General features: G+C 46.5%; 1 protein-coding gene across 1 annotated transcript in view; it reads left to right on the top strand.

Annotated features, from left to right (window-relative positions):
- The first annotated feature begins 11,150 nt into the window (after positions 1-11,150).
- KANK1 (KN motif and ankyrin repeat domains 1) overlaps positions 11,151-20,970 on the top strand; it is a 634,838-nt gene continuing 625,018 nt past the window's right edge. Inside the window, exon 1 of the mRNA XM_085632970.1 lies at positions 11,151-11,446. The gene's annotated coding sequence lies outside the window, so the exon portion shown is untranslated. The remainder of the gene's footprint in view (positions 11,447-20,970) is intronic.

Raw genomic sequence — 20,970 nt, 5'->3', positions numbered from 1 at the left:
AGGCCACTGAATAAGAATGCTTAGATTCCGTCGCCGGTTGCACCGAACCGTCAGTGTAAATGATACAATGGTAATCCTCAAGCAGGCGCAAGGACAGAGGAGCTGGATGAACAAATTCATACTGTAAATACTCCTGAGTCTGCAATGAGGCATCAAAGATGAATGTGACATCCGGAGACATCAAGAAGTGGCCCATTGTATCCAAGGCGGATGCAAAGCTTTAGAATTCAGTACACTGATACGGTATGACAACCAACATGCGTCTCCCTTGCGATAGCACTCTCTCTTTTAGAAACGCCATCTGTACTGCAGTTAATACTTTCTCAATGGTGGAAAAGCGCATTCCGGCCGAAGTGTACAAGTGTGACTAGTAAGCAATAGGGATCGTGTCCCCCTCATTAAATGTCAAGTACGTGAAACCCACTGCGCCAGGCACAATTCTGATTACGAGGTTTGTGTGGTTATCACGTGTCAACAAGTATTTAGAAGCAAGAAGATCCGCCTGCAAAGATTGCAAAATGGCTGAATGTTCTGACAGCCAGCAAGATTTTGTAAAAGTAGGTTCTACCAAGGCATATAGCGGCTTGATACGCTGGGCATAATCGGGAATGTAAGTACGCCCGAAATTCAGCTGGTCAAAAAAATTTTAAAACAGCAATTTCTCCAGGAAGTGAGGTGCTAAACCTCGACCTTCGTTGTTGAGTTCATAGCCCAAAAACAACACTGTATACTCCGAAATGAGTGATTTTGCAAAATAAATTGTAACCAAAGTCCGCAAACATGACAATGATGCGGTCAACGCGATACAGATGCAGCCATAATTCGTCGTCTGTGAGATACATATCACCAACATACGAGTACGCATCAGGGTCATTGCTCTCCAACAGAGAGACAACACGTGCGGCAAAGACGCCTGGATTGTTTTTGTAGCCCATGGCTAATCTTTTAAACTGTTTTTGTTTGCCGCCAGAAGTAAAGGCTGTCCATTGACTACTAATAGAGGACAGGTTATGGCTATAAAAGCCATTCGAAATGTCAAGTGTGGTTTTAAACCTTTTTCTCACGAGACTATACCCGAGGGCAGAACTGTGGGTGTTTTGTATCGCGCACGTCCGACAATGAGAGTTCAAATGCCGATAATCCAAAACAAGGTGGTACGACCCATCAGGTTTGGTTACAGTGAAAAGAGAATTATTCATGGCTGACACACATGTTTCAATTACACCTTGATATTCCAATTGTTCAAGGATTTCTGCGACGTGAGATCTAGCTTCTCGGCGCATGGGATATTGGGGTTGTGGCTGTGGCATAGACCGTAATGGAATTTCATGGTTGGGTGATAATTTATCCCAACCAACCTGAGTACGGTACAACGCTGGTGCAAGCACCTGTGTCCATTCCTCTGCAAAGTTCTGAGCTTGCTCCTTCGGCACAGTGTGCGCGAAAGATGGGAGGATTACCTCCTCCCCTCTCAGAGCAGCCAAAACGAAAGGTGGGGGCCAGTCCGCCCCCGCTAACAAAATGTCATATGTAGAGGTCAGATTCTCCCAAAAAATCCCTTTGATTGTATGTTGTATGTCACCTTCAATTAAAAGGACTATGTCATATAGTTTGTCAGTGGGAGCCACTCTAGTGTCAGCAGTTTCTACAGTAATAAACGTGTCAGTTGCTGTCACCTTCAGATATGGACGCAGTGCTTGCCGCACTACTGTAACTTCCGCTGCGCTGTCTAGCAGCGTTAGTGCCCATGTCAGGTTCCGAAGCTGTGATCTCACTATCTGTGGCATACCTCGCTGTTAGTGCAGCAACTTTCTTTTACTGAAACTGGGGTCAATGTTGAAAGTCGTCCTGCTTGCCTTTACCATCAGCTGGGCGGGGCTGCTCACATCCTTGAGGGGCACCCCGACCTCTGCCACGTTCACCTCCACCGGCTTGTGAGTCCGATGTTTTGTGTGTAGAACGAGGAGAACGCTGATCAGGAACCTGAAATCTATCAGGAGACCTAATTCTTGTGTGATTGCGCAATTCATATGCGCAGTCTCGCTGGCGAGATTTAACGTTTTAGGTTAGATTTCTCTAGTGGGCTTTAAGCCCCGCCCCTCCTTTCCATTGGCTGGCATCACCGTTGATGCTAAACGGTGGCCAGCCATTGGAAAGGAGCGTCTCGTGACGTACACTTTTCTCTTTTAGAGCCGTCCCAGTTGGACTGGCTGCCCCGACTTACTACTGGCGTAAAAGGTTTTTTATCTTTATGGGGCCAAACACATGGCCCCATAAAGATAAGAAACCAGTCATGCGAGGCAGTCCAACTGGGACGCTCCAAAAGAGAGTTGTTGTTGGCATTGTAGAACGCGCCTGCAGTGTCGGGGACCCGGGCTCACTCCTCCCGGTCAGGCGCTGCAGCAGTTGAACGCAGGGCAGCAGAAGAGGCTCTCCCGCCAGGTTCCCTCCTCCGCTGTAGTGGTGCACTGTGGCTGCCAACGCGCCACCCAGGCCGTGTGCAGATCGCAGCGCTTCGCGGGCCTCTCCGTCTGCTGCCAGAGTCGCGAGGAGCCCCAGGGTGCGCAGGGTCACGGGTGGGCCGCAGTGCGGGTCCTCGATCATCTCCACCAGGCAGGTGAGGCATTCGCTGGGTTGCACTTGGCTGGAAGCGAAGTGCCGGGTCAGCTTCAGACCGGCGATGACCTCAAGCTGCTGCTGTAGCGCGCGCCAGCGCCAGCACTTGCATAAACACACACGGGCTCAGCTGAAAGGGAACACGAAGGAGGAACTCAAAATGGCGGTCCGAGTTCCATCTCCACTCAAGTCCCTGCTTCCTTATTAATACCTACTCAACAGCACTTTCTTCCTGCAGGCAGCAACTTCCACTGGCCATAGCCGCCAAGGTTTCAATCTGCTATGTGTGACATTTTCATAATTTGAGTGTAATTAAGAGTGACACTAAAACGACTATATGTGACCCTTTCTTGCAAGCACAATAAGGTAATGGAGACAAGGGAAACTTACAAATATCAGAAATTACACCCATTTTGCTTGCGAGAAAGTGTCACTTATAGTGCAAAGGCAGAAGGATAGGTGAACGTTACCATTGCTTGGAGGATGCATGCACCACCTCTGCTCTCCTGCACCCTCTTGGGACTAACTCCACGCTGGACGTCCGATGCACAGCATTGTGACCCTAAATGCCACATTAAGAACTGACTCATGTGTTGCTCTCTCATTTGGTGCTCTCCTCAATCCCTCAACTGCCTGATGCAACCGCTAAGCTGAACACACACACACACAGGTGACAGGGAGTCCAGGTTTACAGCTAAAAAAACAAACTTATTTGAAGCATCCGCATTCCGTCTTTTCTGCTAATTGCCTCAATGCTTCCTGGAGGATGCAATGCGCTGATAGCTTGGATCCTCTCAGTGGGCCGGTCGGTCCAGTCACAGGTCAGATCGCTGCCTTTTAAAGACAGCACACAAGTCGATGATGTCCGTGCCCTGCCCGCGAACCCAGCAACACATGTGGAGGCTGGTAAGAGGTCAGGTCATGTCTGTCAGATACCCGGGGGGGAGGGGGGAGGATGAAGGGTAGCTGCTGAGACACTGGTAGGTGGGCCGGGCAGGTCAGGACTTGAAAAAACAACCTGTCTGCAAGCAAGAATAACCTCCTCCATGATCGGGCATGGACCACATTGAAAGGTGCTACTAACTGTAGTGGCAGCGGCCCAGCTCACCAATGAAAATAAAAGCTGTTGCTGTGCTCTGGGGCCAATCACCGTCCATAACAGGCAAGGCGCTGCCCCTGGACACTCTAGTATACAATGCAGCTGGGTCAAATTAAATTGTTTATCCAAGACGTGCTGGCAGCCGGAAGAACCACATATGGAAAGGAGTTGGCCTAACGGCTAGGGTGGTCGACCTCGAATCTGGGGAACTGGGTTTGAGTCTCTGCAATGACGCTGAACATCCTGTGATTCACTTAATCTCCCCGTGCCTAACAAACAAGCATTTGCTTCGAGAAAGTGTCACTTATAGTGCAAAGGCAGAAGGATAGGTGAACGTTACCATAGCTTGGAGGATGCACGCACCACCTCTGTTCTCCTGCACCCTCTTGGGACTAACTCCACATTGGATGTCCGATGCACAGCATTGTGACCCCAAATGCCATTGGCTGGCATCACCGTTTATGCTAAACGGTGGCCAGCCATTGGAAAGGAGCGTCTCGTGACGTACACTTTTCTCTTTTAGAGCCGTCCCAGTTGGACTGGCTGCCCCGACTTACTGCTGGCGTAAAAGGTTTTTTATCTTTATGGGGCCAAACACATGGCCCCATAAAGATAAGAAACCAGTCATGCGAGGCAGTCCAACTGGGACGCTCTAAAAGAGAGTTGTTGTTGGCGTTGTAGCGCACGCCTGCAGTGTCGGGGACCCGGGCTCACTCCTCCCGGTCAGGCGCTGCAGCAGTTGAACGCAGGGCAGCAGAAGAGGCTCACCCACCTGGTTCCCTCCTCCGCTGTAGTGGGGCACTGTGGCTGCAAACGCGCCACCTAGACTGTGTGCAGATCGCAGCACTTCCCGGGCCTCTCCGTCTGCTGCCAGAGTCGCGAGGAGCCCCAGGGTGCGCAGGGCCACGGGCGGGCCGCAGTGCGGGTCCTCGATCATCTCCACTAGGCAGGTGAGGCATTCGCTGGGTTGCACTTGGCTGGAAGCGAAGTGCCGGGTCAGCTTCAGACCGGCGATGACCTCAAGCTGCCGCTGTAGCGCGCGCCAGCGCCAGCACTTGCATAAACACACACGGGCTCAGCTGAAAGGGAACACGAAGGAGGAACTCAAAATGGCGGTCCGAGTTGCATCTCACCTCAAGTCCCTGCTTCCTTATTAATACCTACTCAACAGCACTTTCTTCCTGCAGGCAGCAACTTCCACTGGCCATAGCCGCCAAGGTTTCAATCTGCTATGTGTGACATTTTCATAATTTGAGTGTAATTAAGAGTGACACTAAAACGACTATATGTGACCCTTTCTTGCAAGCACAATAAAGCAATGGAGACAAGGGAAACTTACAAATATCAGAAATTACACCCATTTTGCTTGCAAGAAAGTGTCACTTATAGTGCAAAGGCAGAAGGATAGGTGAACGTTACCATAGCTTGGAGGATGCACGCACCACCTCTGTTCTCCTGCACCCTCTTGAGACTAACTCCACGCTGGACGTCCGATGCACAGCATTGTGACCCCAAATGCCACATTAAGAACTGACTCGTGTTGCTCTCTCATTTGGTGCTCTCCTCAATCCCTCCACTGCCTGATGCAACCGCTAAGCTGAACACACACACACACAGGTGACAGGGAGTCCAGGTTTACAGCTAAAAAAACAAACTTATTTGAAGCATCTGCATTCCGTCTTTACTGCTAATTGCCTCAATGCTTCCTGGAGGATGCAATGCGCTGATAGCTTGGATCCTCTCAGTGGGCCGGTCGGTCCAGTCACAGGTCAGATCGCTGCCTTTTAAAGACAGCACACAAGTCGATGATGTCAGTGCCCTGCCCGCGACCCCAGCAACATATGTGTGTCAGATACCCGGGGGGGGGGGAGGGTGAAGGGTAGCTGCTGAGACACTGGTAGGTGGGCCGGGCAGGTCAGGACTTGAAAAAACAACCTATCTGCAAGCAAGAATAACCTCCTCCATGATCGGGCATGGACCACATTGAAAGGCGCTACTAACTGTAGTGGCAGCGGCCCAGCTCACCAATGAAAATAAAAGCTGTTGCTGTGCTCTGGAGCCAATCACCGTCCATAACAGGCAAGGCGCTGCCCCTGGACACTCTAGTATACAATGCAGCTGGGTCAAATTAAATTGTTTATCCAAGACGTGCTGGCACCCGGAAGAACCACATATGGAAAGGAGTTGGCCTAACGGCTAGGGTGGTCGACCTTGAATCTGGGGAACTGGGTTTGAGTCTCTGCAATGACGCTGAACATCCTGTGATTCACTTAATCTCCCCATGCCTAACAAACAAGCATTAAAAATGCAATAGGCCTCGCCTTTTATTAAGTTAAAGCCATTTGCTTTGCTATATAATACCAAAGCAAATGGCTTTAACTTAATAAAAGGCGAGGCCTATTGCATTTTCAATGCTTGTTCTGTTGCTGCTTCCCCTGTTTTTTACCTTTCCAATTTTGTTTAGGAAAAACAGGATGGTTGTCTTTTGTAGACTTAGCCGTCTGAGTTTGCGGTTGCGCTGTTGTTTCAGCAAAAGGCTTAACACCCAAACTATTGCGGCCAATGATCTTATATGCCTCCGCAATAATCCTTGGTAACTGCTGGGGTTTATCGACGTCGTCGACGAGGCGCAGCGCATTCGACACCTCAAAGTTAACAGCATCTCCCTTGACGTTAGCAAGGATGAGATCAGCAACTACATCGAACACGCCGACAAGCCTCATTCCCAACTCGACCGCCGCCTCCGGACCGTGCTCATCCTGAACACGCTTAATCACGGAGGGCAACACAGTCATAGACGGTGTGCCGAAGCAATTAGCGTAGACCGCTGCAAATACTTTACCCCAGTTCTCACAATCTGTTACCTCTGGGACTAAGTCTTTCTGCAAACTAATTGTAAGAATACTGTGTTTCTCCACAGGAGTGGAATTAGGGAATACTGCTTCCAGCTGGTCAAATTTCTCAGCAACCCAATAAGGCATATCGTCCTTATTCTGGGGGCGCTTGCCCATTACCAAATTAACCATGACGGGACTAATATTAATCTCGGCCGGTCCAACTGGTTGCTGCGCAACCCCAGGTGCCCGCACCTGAAGATTGCGTGAGACATATTGCACCAAAGGCCTATGCACCGCAATCAAGGCGTTATGTAGATGACGTAAGTCATCCACCGGGGCTTGCAAATATCGTGGATGAGGAGTGAACCCGGCCAAGACTGGCCAAGTGGCCCCAGTAATGGACAAGGGACCTAACCGAACCAGAGTTTCGGTGTGAGGAAGGGCACCATTGAACCAAATACGATGCTGCCAAGCGGAAATCGGAATTTCCTGCGTCGTATGCGGCGTGTAATTCGCTGGAACTGCCGTACGAGTGTATGAGTGGAACGTCTTATCATTCGCATTTTCCTCCGGAAAAGTAAGCCAAGAGTAAAAAAGCTCATAGGGGAACGATGCATTGGCACTCACCACAAAGATAATTGACATTCCATCGTCCGGCACCCCGAACTGCGTCAAATGATGCCGGAGAGGTGCACGACTATGCGCTGCAATAGCAACTTCAGCCATAAGGACGCAGAGAAGAAAAACAATCTATATTAAACCGTAGCACAAAAAAAGGGGCAATAATTCAAAATGAAACCTTTTTAATTGTCAAGCTTGAACGAACCTATAAGTCTACTATATAGGTAGGTTTAAACCATCACTCCCGCCAACCGGAAACAAGAGTGAGGGTGTTGTGGACAAATACAAGCACTACTAAGGCGTCTCAATCATAAGACCAAAACATTAGTTGCGCCATGTTGCGGGGATTCTGCTCATGCACAGAACTATGCGCAGGAAACTAGGACCTTAGTGAATTGTGGTGTACCAAAAAACTCACCTTAGTACCCAGAACCCCTATCCGACTAGCATCAGTGTCTCATTCGTTCTCCGTACTACAGCGAAGCTACCAATGATTAGACAACCCAGAACAAGCGACTTAGGTTACTCTCAGGAATGGTGGGAATCAAGAACACCTTTTCGTTGTTATTCTCATATCAGTCCACAACGTGAGTAATCAGAGACACGGAAAAGTTTAAAATGTTTATTTTTAACTACGTGCTCTAAGATTCAGTATTTTGGCTAACATAAGCAAACAAATGATTAGAAATAAAAGCATCAGCATTGTTACAATTCCATTAAACACAAAGGGAGAAATCATAGTATAATGATAGTGGAAACAGGTCCTATAATACCTTGTGTACCACCCTCCCCTGGCTATAAGCTAGTTTTATAATAATAATAGAAGGTCTCTAGGTTTGAATGGGGAACCCCATACCTCCAAGATCAGCTTAGGTGAATCACATCACAGGATCATCACTGCTCTTTGTGTCTAGAAAGGTTTTCTCCAAGAGTGCCAGCATCATGCATGCAATGCAATATTAAAGGCATCCGAGTTTCAGATATTTGCAGCTGTGTGCTTGTTGTGTCTAGAGCGTGGGCCGATCAACCTGAATTCAACAGCATACATTGTTATTTGATCTTGACTGTTTCTGCACACAGTGTTCAGACTAAGGTCGCGGTGTAAGTCTAGGGATGTGAAAAACAGATAGTTCTCATGTGAAGAAAAAACAAGCAAGCAGTTTTACTTATAATAACAGCTACCTATAGTGTTGTGTGCAAAAGCAGCAAAGTGGCAAGTTGGCGTTAGCGTCTAAAAGGCTTATGCTAACATAGCAATGTGTGCAGGCAAAACCCTGCCTTCACTACATTCGCAAGGCCCCTCCTCTCCTGAGCACCTCAGAAGGGGGTGAGTGAGGCCTCTTGTTCCTCCAACATCAAAAGCACAAGGGGGAGGGATGAGGGAGGGCGCCCTTGAGTCACAGATATGGCCTTTTCAGCAGCCTGTTCCAAGCTATCTTTTAATTACTTGTTTCTAGGATGTTATTCCATGTGCATTTTTTGTACGGTCCTCCGGATTCGCAACAGGCTCTAGATTACAAGGTAGTTAATCAACATTATTTCTCTAAAATGTGATCATTTTGAACCGTGATCCTGCCAATCACAAACCGTAAGGTGCGTCAGCATGTTCACGCAAACTAGCTTCCTTCTAATTTTGACAAGTGTGAGATGGACTTAGTTCATGCTGAGCGATCTTTTTTTTCCTGGTCTTGCTGACTCTCTAAATAAGGTGTAATTTGAAGGCTGCTAGACCCCTTTATGTTGGGGTCAGTTTATTTAAATCGGGGAGGCCCCACCGATCTGACGCTTGTGAAACTGGCACCTGTGAAACAAAAATAATTTTGTGCTTGCCAGTTGCCCTGGGAGTAACCTTATGTCACGAGTAGCTTTAGACATCTGTGTTAGATTTGTAAACCTATGTTGGCAGCCCTTCTAGCCTAAACCGTATACCTTTTTCACAGTTTTTTTTTTAGGCAGGCATGGGTGAAACTTGATTTCTGGTTTAAAAAGATATGCGTTTAGGCGTGTGCCTAATAAAATGCTGTCTTCTCTAGATACTTCTCACTGGTAAATCCAGCCTCGTGCTAACGGTTTTCTGCTTGAGCAAAAATGCAGTTAATGATTACGAAGGAGTACTAAACAGCTTTACAGGGATAATTGACAGTAATTGGTAATCAAAGCAGAAAAGCTAAGGATTGACTGGGCATGGAACGTAAATCACCCTCTTGCCTCATGGCCGGAGGGGTGGACGTCCCTGTGTGGCAGGTTTTGAGACAGATGTTCAACTATGTGAAAAAGTCTATGGGACCTGCCTCTTGTTACAAATGAAAAGCATAACCCGCTTTGCATTCTGGGACGTGAGGTTCTGTATATATTATGGTACAAGGCTACCAGTACCAGAAGGCAAAACATGAAAAAAGGAATGTATAAGCCTTAATCAGGGCCACTGGAATTATGCGGCAGGGGAGTGCCAAATTATGCAGCAGGGTTGAGTAAATTATGCGGCAAGAAAAGGCAAATTATGTGACACATTTTGGGATAGTATTATGACATTATTTTGTCATTTTTAAAGTTAAGACTGTCTGGGCATAGGTTGCAACTCATTAGTACCAGTTTAAGACCCAAGCACAGCAATAAGCTACAAAGAGTGACCAGTCAACTTTTGCAAAGGGCCTTCCACTGTGCAGCAACACTGTTACTGCGTTTTTAGTAACTTTTGAACCGTTTGAGCTAGAAACAAACTTTTTTTTTGTTAAAATCTGCATATTATGCAGCAGGTGATGGATTATGTGGCAAATGTGGTAAATTTATAATTATGCAAGAATCACCACGATCGCACAATGGCATAATTCCAGTGGCCCTGGCCTTAATGTGCATTTCCACTGGGAATAAAAAAAATACATCCAGGGCCCCTTTGTGCCAACCTCTGAAACGTATTTGAAAACATTCCCTCTCCATGTCCTGTGATGAGACCCAGGGCATGCTTCGCCTTGGCTGAGGGGTTCCTGGGACACTGAATTACTTCTCTTTAAAACCTGCCATGCTGCGTCAATGAGGCGAGGCAGTGCAGCAGGGGACTGTTTAAAGAGTTCAGCTCCAGTCCCTAAGGAGAAGAGGGCTAGGGAAAATGTGAACATGCAAGAAACAATTATTAATGTGCACTGTCACCTGGATTTTTCAACAAAAAAAACCTGGGACCTGTATTTATTAACAGTAAAAGTGTCGGTACACCGGGATAGACTTTGAATATCGTCTGGTCACCCTATGCAAAAATGACCTGAACCCACTGCGTTTATTATTTTTATTAAACATATTGAACACATTTGTTCTTGAGTTATGATCAAAAATAGATAGCGCCACCATATAGTAAACTGTCTTAAATAAGTGCTGGTGTTTACAGTGGCTTGCTGAGCATCTGCAAACACTGGCACAACTTAAGTACCGGTTATGTTGTAGCTGCCTCCTGCTTTCTTTGAGATTGTTGCAGTAGTAGGTTTGCTGTGGAGTGTTTTTCAGTCCTGTGCCCTCATTCTGAACTTGTCTGTATTACACAGCGGTAAAATCAACCTGGGAATTACCGTTATTGCATGGTCACTGTTTAACCTCTGTCAGTTTTACTTTTTGATTCACAATTTCTCAGGCCGGATTGCGACAGCCCCCCCCCCCCCCCCCCCCCCCCCGTTTTTTCATCCCACTTAAAGCCCTGACTGTAATTGGAAGTCGCCGTAACCCATATGTCCTGCTACTTGTTATAAAGCGCTCTGATGCCATCGCCCGCGCTATAGTAAATTGCAAAAATAAAATAAGAAGAAATAATAAAAAAGGCAAAAGCACCCCAGTTGCAACTTCTTTCGCGTGGATGGTATCTGAACATGATTGTGTGGTACAAGCGTTTTCTCTCACCCTCGCAGATGTTCTCCCTCTTTCCTCACCGCCCCTCCCACCCCCTCTGACTCGGGAAGCATGGCCTGTGTGTACTGGGTGTACGCAGGCGCGACGAGGGAGCCCCGTGAAGGGAGGGGGAGGATGCAAGACAAGCTTATGGGATACCTAACTGTGAGCAGCCCGCACCGGCTGCTGCCTTATCTTTGCTGCTACAAAGGGGGTCTGCGCGCACTGCCCTGCGAGACACGGGGTTCTCCCGGAGCACGCAGCAGGGGCTGAGTGGCCCCCACAAGCAAAGGGCGCACATGCTCGGTCACCGATACATCCCCGTCGGCTCTGACTGGCCGAACCTGGACTTTTTGACTTTGTTTGCAAGGAGCGCGCGGGATGAACGATGGCAAGCAGGGAGGTGAGTCGGGCTCCGCGCAGGATTTCATTGCGGGGGTGCACCGTCTTAATTCAAGGACGAAAAAGAGTCAATGGGGGATACGTACAATATAATTACACACCACCGGACCCCAGTAGGGGCAGTGTTGTGAGGGGTGGCTTGTTCTGTGTGACGTCAGAAAGGTGTGCTGAGCTATCCTGCTCAGAGCTGTACTCCATGCAGCTTTTTGTAAGAAAGAGAATACACTTTTCGCCCCCTCATTGAATTCCATGCCTGTTCTGTCTTGTGGTGGCTGCTGCTTCATAGGGGAGGGGGCGAGGTAGTGTTTGTTACTCCAAACTCCGTTCAAATAAAAGAGGACTTACATGCTGGCCAGGAAAGTGGGGCGGAAATGCAAACAAGTGCGGGATATTTTTCCTTTCTATTTTTCTTCCCTTAAAGATTAAGAGGGGGTCTTTGCAGCATCTCCAGAGGCTGGAGGGCAGCAAACCTGGCCCACTCCTACCTGCAAACTCTTATTTATGTGCGAGTATCTCATTTTTTGTCTATTTCAAAAAATGCATCCCTGCTAAAAATGCGGGTATTTTCAAGTTTGAGTTATACGATGTCTCTTCTTCCTCCTCGATTTAAAAACAAACCTTCTAACACACTTTCACGACCCCCGCCACCTCAGTCGCACCTAACTGGGTTTTATTAACTGTTGACTATTTGTTGCGCTCGCTTAACTTGCACAGCCAGGTATTGAAAGGTTGGTATGTGGTTGCTGCCGCCGTTTGCTTCTTTTTTTTCCTTTTCACTTTCATGGAACTTGTTGGCGCTGGCAGTGGGGGAGAAGTAATCTTAGCTCCCCCTAAATCCCTTTAGCAAGGCCCCTCCTCTCCTGAGCACCTCAGAAGGGGGTGAGTGAGGCCTTTTGTTCCTCCAACATCAAAAGCACGAGGGGGAGGAATGAGGGAGGGCGCCCTTGAGTCACAGATCTGGCCTTGTCGGCCGCCTGTTCCAAGCTATCTTTTAATTACTTGTTTCTAGGATGTTATTCCAGGTGCATTTTTTGTACGGTCCTCCGGACTCGCAACAGGCTCTAGATTACAAGGTAGTCAATCAACATTATTTCTCTGAAATGGGATCATTTTGAACCGTGATCCTGCCAATCACAAACCGTAAGGTGCGTCAGCATGCTCACGCCAACTAGCTTCCTCCAAACTTTGACAAGTGTGAGATTGACTTTGTTCATGCTGAGCGATCTTTTTTTTTCCTGCTCTTGCTTTGGTGACCTTGTCGACTCTCTAAATGGGGTGTAATTTTAAGGCTGCTAGACCCCTTTATGTTGAGGTCAGTTTATTTAAATCGGGGAGGCCCCACCGAGCTGACGCTTGTGAAACTGGCACCTGTCAAACAAAAATAATTTTGTGCTTGCCAGTTGCCCTGGGAGTAACCTTATGTCACGAGTAGCTTTAGACATCTGTGTTAGATTTGTAAACCTATGTTGGCAGCCCTTCTAGCCTAAACCGTATACCTTTTCAGAGGTTTTTTTTTAGGCAGGCATGGGTGAAACTTGATTTCTGGTTTAAAAAGATATGTGTTTAGGCGTGTGCCTAATAAAATGCTGTCTTCTCTAGATACTTCTCACTGGTAAATCCAGCCTCGTGCTAACGGTTTTCTGCTTGAGCAAAAATGCAGTTGATGATTACGAAGGAGTACTAAACAGCTTTACAGGGATAATTGACAGTAATTGGTAATCAAAGCAGAAAAGCTAAGGATTGACTGGGCATGGAACGTAAATCACCCTCTTGCCTCATGGCCGGAGGGGTGGACGTCCCTGTGTGGCAGGTTTTGAGACAGATGTTCAACTATGTGAAAAAGTCTATGGGACCTGCCTCTTGTTACAAATGAAAAGCATAACCCGCTTTGAATTCTGGGACGGGAGGTTCTGTATTTATTATGGTACAAGGCTACCAGTACCAGAAGGCAAAACATGAAAAAAGGAATGTATAAGCCTTAATCAGGGCCACTGGAATTATGCGGCAGGGGAGTGCCAAATTATGCAGCAGGGTTGAGTAAATTATGCGTCAAGAAAAGGCAAATTATGTGACACATTTTGGGATAGTATTATGACATTATTTTGTCATTTTTAAAGTTAAGACTGTCTAGGCATAGGTTGCAACTCACTAGTACCAGTTTAAGACCCAAACACAGCAATAAGCTACAAAGATGTGACCAGTCTTGCAAAGGGCCTTCCACTGTGCCGCAACACTGTTACCGCATTTTTAGTAACTTTTGAACCGTTTGAGCTAGAAACAAACTTTTTGTTGTTGTTAATGTAGCAGATGATGGATTATGTGGCAAATGTGGTAAATTTATAACTATGCAAAAATCACCACGATCGCACAATGGCATAATTCCAGTGGCCCTGGCCTTAATGTGCATTTCCACTGGGAATACAAAAAATACATCCAGGGCCCCTTTGTGCCAACCTCTGAAACGTATTTGAAAACATTCCCTCTCCATGTCCTGTGATGAGACCCAGGGCATGCTTGGCCTTGGCTGATGGGTTCCTGGGACACTGAATTACTTTTCTTTAAAACCTGCCATGCTGCGTCAATGAGGCGAGGCAGTGCAGCAGGGGACTGTTTAAAGAGTTCAGCTCCAGTCCCTAAGGAGAAGAGGGCTAGGGAAAATGTGAACATGCAAGAAACGGTTATTAATGTGCACTGTCACCTGGATTTTTCTATTAAAAAAAACTGGGACCTGTATTTATTAACAATAAAAGTGTTGGGACACCGGGATAGACTGAATATCGTCTGGTCACCCTATGCAAAAATGACCTGAACCCACTGCGTTTATTATTTTTATTAAACATATTGAACACAATTGTTCATGAGTTATGCTCAAAAGTAGATAGTGCCAACATGTAGTAAACTATCTTAAATAAGTGCCGGTATTTACATATAGTAAGTGGCTTGCTGAGCATCTGCAAACACCGGCACAACTTAAGTACCAGTTATGTTGTAGCTGCCTCCTGCTTTCTTTGAGATTGTTCCAGTAGTAGGTTTGCTGTGGAGTGTTTTTTAGTCCTGTGCCCTCATTCTGAACTTGTCTTTATTATAGGGCGGTAAAATCAACCTGGGAATTACCGTTATCGCATGGTCACTGTTTAACCTCTGTCAGTTTTACTTCTTGGAAACAATCGCAATGGACCGCACTCCGCTAGCCCCTCCTCCGGGTCGCCCCAAGGGAAGCTGGTACATGAAGTTCTTGAGTGGTTCACCCCAGTGGGTGCAAGTAAGTACTTGTTGAACTGATGATCTCTGATGGAGTTCTTGAGTGGTTCACCCCAGTGGGTGCAAGTAAGTACTTGTTGAACTGATGATCTCTAGACCCGATACATGTCCCGGGTTTTAAAATATCGCCCGAGACATGGCTCGGGTTTCGGGATAACTTCCCTCATCAGTAGAGAAAATAGTTAGGGGTGGAAGAGAGGGCCGCCAAGCAACCATCAAAGGCCTCAGTGCCCGCACAGGCACGCAGGTGCGTCGTCCAGGAGCTCGTCAGCTCAAAGCTCGAGGGAGCCATTTTTAGAAACTATCGCAATGGACCGCACTCCGCTAGCCCCTCCTCCGGGTCGCCCCAAGGGAAGCTGGTACATGAAGTTCTTGAGTGGTTCACCCCAGTGGGTGCAAGTAAGTACTTGTTGAACTGATGATCTCTGATGGAGTTCTTGAGTGGTTCACCCCAGTGGGTGCAAGTAAGTACTTGTTGAACTGATGATCTCTAGACCCGATACATGTCCCGGGTTTTAAAATATCGCCCGAGACATGGCTCGGGTTTCGGGATAACTTCCCTCATCAGTAGAGAAAATAGTTAGGGGTGGAAGAGAGGGCCGCCAAGCAACCATCAAAGGCCTCAGTGCCCGCACAGGCACGCAGGTGCGTCGTCCAGGAGCTCGTCAGCTCAAAGCTCGAGGGAGCCATTTTTAGAAACAATCGCAATGGACCGCACTCCGCTAGCCCCTCCTCCGGGTCGCCCCAAGGGAAGCTGGTACATGAAGTTCTTGAGTGGTTCACCCCAGTGGGTGCAAGTAAGTACTTGTTGAACTGATGATCTCTAGACCCGATACATGTCCCGGGTTTTAAAATATCGCCCGAGACATGGCTCGGGTTTCGGGATAACTTCCCTCATCAGTAGAGAAAATAGTTAGGGGTGGAAGAGAGGGCCGCCAAGCAACCATCAAAGGCCTCAGTGCCCGCACAGGCACGCAGGTGCGTCGTCCAGGAGCTCGTCAGCTCAAAGCTCGAGGGAGCCATTTTTAGAAACAATCGCAATGGACCGCACTCCGCTAGCCCCTCCTCCGGGTCGCCCCAAGGGAAGCTGGTACATGAAGTTCTTGAGTGGTTCACCCCAGTGGGTGCAAGTAAGTACTTGTTGAACTGATGATCTCTGATGGAGTTCTTGAGTGGTTCATCCCAGTGGGTGCAAGTAAGTACTTGTTGAACTGATGATCTCTAGACCCGATACATGTCCCGGGTTTTAAAATATCGCCCGAGACATGGCTCGGGTTTCGGGATAACTTCCCTCATCAGTAGAGAAAATAGTTAGGGGTGGAAGAGAGGGCCGCCAAGCAACCATCAAAGGCCTCAGTGCTTCTTGATTCACAATTTCTCAGGTCGGATTAGAGAAAAATATGTGGTGTCTCTTTTGCTAAACAGTACTAGAGTGTGGTAATCCCCTTTCTCACTTATTTTGTCCTGTGCAAATTCCTCCAGGCAGTTCTTGGAGGCATTTGTGCAGGGGGTAAAAACACCAGTCCATGTGCGAATTGTACCTGATTTTGGACTTGCCGCAGCATTCAGAATGAGCTTGCAAGGTTTTAGCCATGCCTTCTTTTCATTTAAATCCTTTAAATTTCCGCTTCTGAAGTATGTCATACAACAGAATGGGTGAGTCATGTTGATTACACATCTCTCACATTTACAAGATTGTTACCAAATTATTTTTCTACATACAAGGTCCACTAGAAATCAAGCCACCCACATCCCCAATGTGCATATAAAAAAACATTTGTGAAGTCATGGTTTGCCCTTAGATCTGGTCCCCCTGGCACCTTTGTCCTTTCTGTGCCCACTAAGGGTCCTATCCCAGAGCACAAAAGGACCATCTCTTATGCAAATCCCTGCTCTTTATTTCTGTCGGTGACTCTTTCACCCCAGAGCAGCCCTACGTGGGGTACCCCCGACACCCGCCATAGAGTTAGCCTGGGAAACCGGGCCATTTCGAGTTCCCCCTGGTGCAGACTTCATCCTCCAACCACCCAAAAGGGCCTCGGTCCCCTAGCGCAATGCGTCGAAGCGGAGTTAAGGGTCCTGAAAGCGACTGACTAAACCTCCCAAAAAGTTGCAGCTTCTTTACTGATTGCTGCAAACACCCCCTTTAAGGTCCACATGACACTGGTGTTCTGCGCCTTTATGCCTGTGAGATTCCAAGGGGACCTCAAGAGTCCCTGTCAACCATGAATTCACCATACCCCGATAGGAAAACAGGCATAACATAACAATTGTCCTATAACAGAAAAGGAACTAAGGAATGTGTAGGTGGTGAAAACAAAAATTCCCACTGCCTGCAGCGGCTTCTGGTAACTGAGGGTCTCATGGTGACCGGAGGTAGTGTTCATGGCGAGTAGGACAGGAACATAGAGTTTGAGCACTACCTCGCTGCACATTTTAATTCCACTGACCTGCGGCTCTGGCCCACCTCCACGAGATCACCTCACAGCGTTTGACCTCCACGGGGGGGTGGGAGGGGGTGTTGACCCAGCATTGGGCCATCATCTGGTAGCTTGCTATTTTGCCTCACTTTCCAGCCTGCCGTGTCTTCCATATGTCTCATGTTAGGGGAGAGCCTATGGACATCAGGGGTGTGGAATTCCAATAGCCCAACAGTGGCAACAAGGTTTTATGTTTATTTTGTCCTTGGGACAAGTCGATCCAAACCCCTGCTTCACAAACCCGTTGGCTGCCAGTGTACAGTACCACATTAGGGATCATTGTCTGCAGTTAAAGTAGAATTTGAATCAATATGTTAATGCTGTTCGAACTTGTATTTATGGTTGATTAATGCAAAGACTTTATTATTAGGATGAGCGCTCTAAGGAACTTTAAGCTCTGACCGCACTACTGACCGTGGTTCCAGTAAAAAACAATTAATACATTTGCAAAGATTAGCACTATGAAGCTACATACAATGCTCCCAGAATGCTCCCTGATTAGATGCAAATATCTGAAGAAGGTTGAAAGTTAGATTGATGATCCTATCCTTTCAAAATAAAATGGTCACAAAAAATGCAACCATGAAAAAAAATGTTTTGCTAAACTACTATGAAATATTAGGTGCCATTTTGTTGAAGCATCATCTAGGAAAATGTAGATGCAAGTTAGAATTTCCAACAATATTCATAATGGAAGCAGCATAACCAGCTTCAACAAGATTGTGAGAAATATGAGAATAAACAAGAATTATCAAAGCCAAAAGGTCTGCCATTGGTGGTTAGCATTTTGGTTTTGTCAATGTGTGTCATGTTTTGACATGTTTTTTATAAAAAGGTATTGTTGTGGTAGCTGTCGGGTCCTCACCATTATAACAAACATTGGCAAAAATACCTTTTGGTCTCAAAAAGCACAGTAGTCCCTGGCACTGAACAACACTACTTTGTGTGCTGATATATGTTCCCTGTGAAAGAGCAGAATGCTGTCACACACAGTGAAGCCAGCTGAGGGAGAGAATTTTAGTAAAAAACAAAAGTTCTTGGTTAATGCCGACCTAATTAGGTGCCCAGTTCTTAAAGAAAGTCTCAAAAGTGCCCCCATAATATATGTCCTTGCATTAATGAATATTTACAGGTTTAATTAATTAACAAGAATTTACTAAAGTAGGCCAGAAAATCGTACTCCTGGAAAATATTCGTGATCTGCATTTTAGCACAAGAAAATATGTATGTGTAGATTTGCTCATGTGAAAATCTGAGCGTCTACAAGCTCTCCTTTCCTACAACCCCTTTTTTCCCAACTCTGGAAGAAGTTTTACTTCTGCCTTTGTCAGTAGTAAATTTCCAAACTTTCTCAGTATAGAAAAAGATTAGAGAGGAGCTGATGAAAACCCCTAAAACATGCAAGTTATGTAATGAGAATGCCGCCATAATCTGTCGCTGCACAGCGGGGCACAAAAGCGACAAGTGGATTTTTTTATAGGATAGGTAGAACTATGAAGCAACCTTCCCATGGACATGTAGATATTTTATTGAATTCCACACCACTGGGACATATGTAAGGGACACATCTGACCTCTGACTCAACCCCGTCTTCTCAAAACCTTTCCAAAGGACAGCCGTAGACCCAGTTTTGTTTGGTTAGAGATATTAAATCTCAGGCTGTACATAGTACAGAATATCTTGAAAACTGCATAATAGTACACATCACTTACATTTACAAGATTGTAGGGCCATCGTCTGCTGGCCTGCCATTTTGCGCCACTGTGCCCTCCATAATGTCAGATTGCCCCATGTTGGGGAAGAGCCTTGGGCAGAATGGGTGACTCTTGTTGCTTACTGCTTTATGGAAACATTACCCCATTCAGGAAATCCACTCCTATGGGTACATTGACTGAAGCATGAGATACTGTTTCAGAAGAACACCCAAGTAGTATGCACATGAGTGACGGGGGATGGGGAATTCATCTTCGCATTACATTCCTCAGAAAAAAGCAATGGTAAAGCCCTTATGTCTGGCTTTAATGTACCAAAACATGGAAACACAGGAATTCACAAATGCTGTTTATCACATTAAAGTCAGTTGTATTATTTTTTTAGCAATGCCGAGGGGAAAAAACCAAAATAAGAGAAAGCGTATGTGAGATAAAGAATTGAGACATACAGTGAGAATGGAGTGTACTTTTCTGATTTTTAATAGTCTCCCATTTATTCCAGTTGTACCATTCTGCCTTCCATTCAGTGCTTCATCAGTCAGTAGCATGCACCATCAGCCACTGGCATGAAGTGACAGAGTTTATGTGGATGGTGACAAACCCACTATGCCTATATTTCATAGAACTGGTAACAATAGATATGCAGATAGATGTGTCGTCAAGCCAGACCTAAAACACGGATTGAGACATGAAGAAGCTTGTTGCCACCTTTCACCACTGTAACAGTTACCCAGTCAACAAATTGGTCACGTTTTTGATGATTGAACAAATGAGAGAGCCCACCTTGTTCTGGGGGTGAGCAGTGATAGGAGGGGGGGCACGCTAGGATCCCTAATCCTCTCCCACTCCGGCCACCATTTGGCCATCTGGGCGGCAGGATGAATCATGTGGGTACCGCATACTGCAAGCTTCGTGCCCCTTGCTCTTGCATGAGGGATAATCGGATCCCCTAAGACTAAGCCACCTTCTTGTGACGTCACAAGAAGGTGGCATAATCGCACCGACTGGTATTGCTGGGGCGAGGGAAAAATATATTTAGGTTGGTGCCATCTTGGCATCTGTCTCCTTTCCATGTTTCTGACATCATACTAAATCATGCTAGATCAGCAGACGGTTCAAGCAGAGTTTGTTCTGACCATTAAAGTTTGGGTTGGACTGAGGTTGGCAGACATTTAACTTTTATAGTAAGTTTAACACTGGGCTGAGGTGAAGGTCAACAGTGTAGGCAGAGTGCATGGCATGGGGCTGTAGCTCCTCGTTTCACAGCAAGGAAGAGACCCTATAGGACCTGGTGGTTGGATGAAGCAGGACCATGACAGGTGTCCGGTAGGACAGAGGTCAGAGATCACCCCTTTGGAAGCAGGTTTTTTTTGTCGCCTACATGGATGGATGGATGGAATGAGTACCTGAATGCTGAGTGGGTGAATATGCATAATTCACAAAAAGTACGTTCTCAGAAAACTTGTACCATCCTAAATATTAATAGGACTTGAACTCATAATTCGAAATGTGAAAAGTTGTGTTAAGGATGTGGAGAGACCTTTCTTTAGGACAAGACCCCTCACTCACCCGAGGGTGACATGCTTCATCATAGGACTCCCTCCTCACACCGGAGCTGCATGTAATAGAAAAAACATGTTGTAAACAAGAACAGACGATTATCCTGGCCAGTAACGATTTGTAGCCAGCCAGTCTGTCTGACTGGTGAAGAGTTCACCATCTCATCTGATCAAAGGCATTAGATTACCTCTCTTTATCCCAAGGCTACCCCACTTGAAACTCGGCCGACAAACAGTCCGAGTCCTCCCTTTAGGGGTCCTGGCAAGAGGAATATGCAACCAGAAAGCCTGGTCTCCATTACATATAATGTCGATGTCAAGCGTAGGAATGATTTTGTTGATATTCAGATTGTGTTTAGTAACTGTCAAGTTATTGATTGATATGGACAATCGGAAATGTTTTGCTTTTCTTGTGTTTTGAATAAACATACTCCACGTGGTACATGCTCCCATATAAAGCGTCAGTTTTTATCATTGACTCAGTTGAGTTGGGGATGGGATTTTACGTCCGTT

The sequence above is a fragment of the Triturus cristatus genome, chromosome 2_1, assembly GCF_964204655.1.
Source record: "Triturus cristatus chromosome 2_1, aTriCri1.1, whole genome shotgun sequence".
Taxonomy (NCBI): Eukaryota; Metazoa; Chordata; class Amphibia; order Caudata; family Salamandridae; genus Triturus; species Triturus cristatus.
Note: the sequence above shows the minus strand (reverse complement) of the source record. Positions and strands in the feature narration are given on the sequence as shown.